This window comes from Eschrichtius robustus, chromosome 10 (genome assembly GCF_028021215.1).
Source record: "Eschrichtius robustus isolate mEscRob2 chromosome 10, mEscRob2.pri, whole genome shotgun sequence".
In the NCBI taxonomy this organism is placed as follows: domain Eukaryota; kingdom Metazoa; phylum Chordata; class Mammalia; order Artiodactyla; family Eschrichtiidae; genus Eschrichtius; species Eschrichtius robustus.
In genome coordinates, this window is record NC_090833.1 from 25,407,716 (window position 1) to 25,409,356 (window position 1,641).

Below are 1,641 nucleotides of genomic sequence, written 5' to 3' on the forward strand. Positions count from 1 at the left end.
GATGCTGGAACGGGAGCGTCTGTTAACATCACTGTGCCCAGTAACATCTCGCTTGTTGAAGCCCTTCAGTGAACACTTGTTGAGTGAATGAAGGAATCTATGACCAATCACAAATGGAATCCTATAGGTTCTCTGTGGACTAAGGTCCATTTAGTCCTCGCACCTTTAGATGTGCCACCTCTGGCCAATGCTGTGCAGGTGTTTGGCTCAGGAATGAGTAAGACACGTTCCCTTCTTTCGAGAAGGGAGGCAGACATGTAAGCGGACAGTCCTATCCCCAGGGGCGGACTATAGGTGGAGAAAGCTCAGAGGGCTGTGGTAGCAGAGAAAAGATGAACAGCTTCTTGAATAAGTTGACATTGAAACTGAGGCCTGAAGGACAAGAAACAGGCAAGTTCTAGGCAAATGTGAAGTGTAGACAAATGATGCAATGCTGGTGTGAGAGACCATGGCATGGACCCTGTGGTAGAGGCAGTCCAGGCCAGGTTCTCAGGGCCTTGCGTGCCAGACTACAGAGCCTGGACCAGATCCTAAAAGCAGTGAGGGAACAAGGATGGGTTTTCGAGAGACGGCTAATAGCCCAAGTTTTCCTTCCCGAAAGAACATGGGGTTCAGTTCCTCATGTCATTTTCCATCTCAGCTTCGATGGGAACCACCACCTAAGCGCACACCATACCTGTGGCCTCCACGCAGAGCACGGCATGAACTGACCCTGATGCTGGGTCCTCCGACAGGGTGAGGGAGCTGCTGACCCTCAGGAGGAAGGGCGTGTTCTGGCTTTGACATGCAGGCCAGGACTCCTGAGGGTGTGACCCCAACGAAAGGAAGCCCCGTCAATGTGGAGAAGTCAGGGCGACCCTTCCCATGCCAAACAGGCAGTATCATACAGTGGGAAGAACACTGCCGGAGGAGTCCATTCTCAGACGCTTACTGAATCCGTGGTACAGGCAAGTCAGTAACCCTTATCCATGAAATGAGAAAAAGAATTCAACCACACACCTGATAAGTATGCTCAGATTAACCCAATAATGCGATGTCATCTTATGTGTATCAGACTGACAAAGATTTTTTAAAACAATGATTAGCGCTGATGAAGGTGGATAACATAGGCTGGCTAATTCACTGTAGGTAAGTGTAGTGAATTGGAATAAACAATTCCAGGGAGCAATTTGACAACTAACATCGTCTTTGAAATGCACATATCCTTTGACTGGGAGATTCCGCTTTTAGGAATTTATTCTAAGGAAATAATTAGAAATGAAAGGGGAAAATGTACGTTAGAGGGTATTCAGCAAAACGTATTCATGAGAGCAAAAATTCCCATCCATGGAAATAACCTAAATGTCCATCAACAACTATCAGCTGATAGTTGTATTAATAAATTCCAGCACACCAGTGTGTTAGAATACTATGCAGCAATGAAAAATTAGGCATGCGAATTTGATTTATCAACATAGAAAAACGTTTGTAATTTAATGCTAAGAAAAGAAAAAAATTTTTGTTTATATTTTAATCCCAATTTTGTAACCACAACAAAATCTAAAAAGAAACCTCTTGTTGTTGTTATTGTTATAAAATTGGAATTGAAATATATTTTTTGTATTTTTTTTTCACTTAACATTGTATTATAAGCAACTGGTT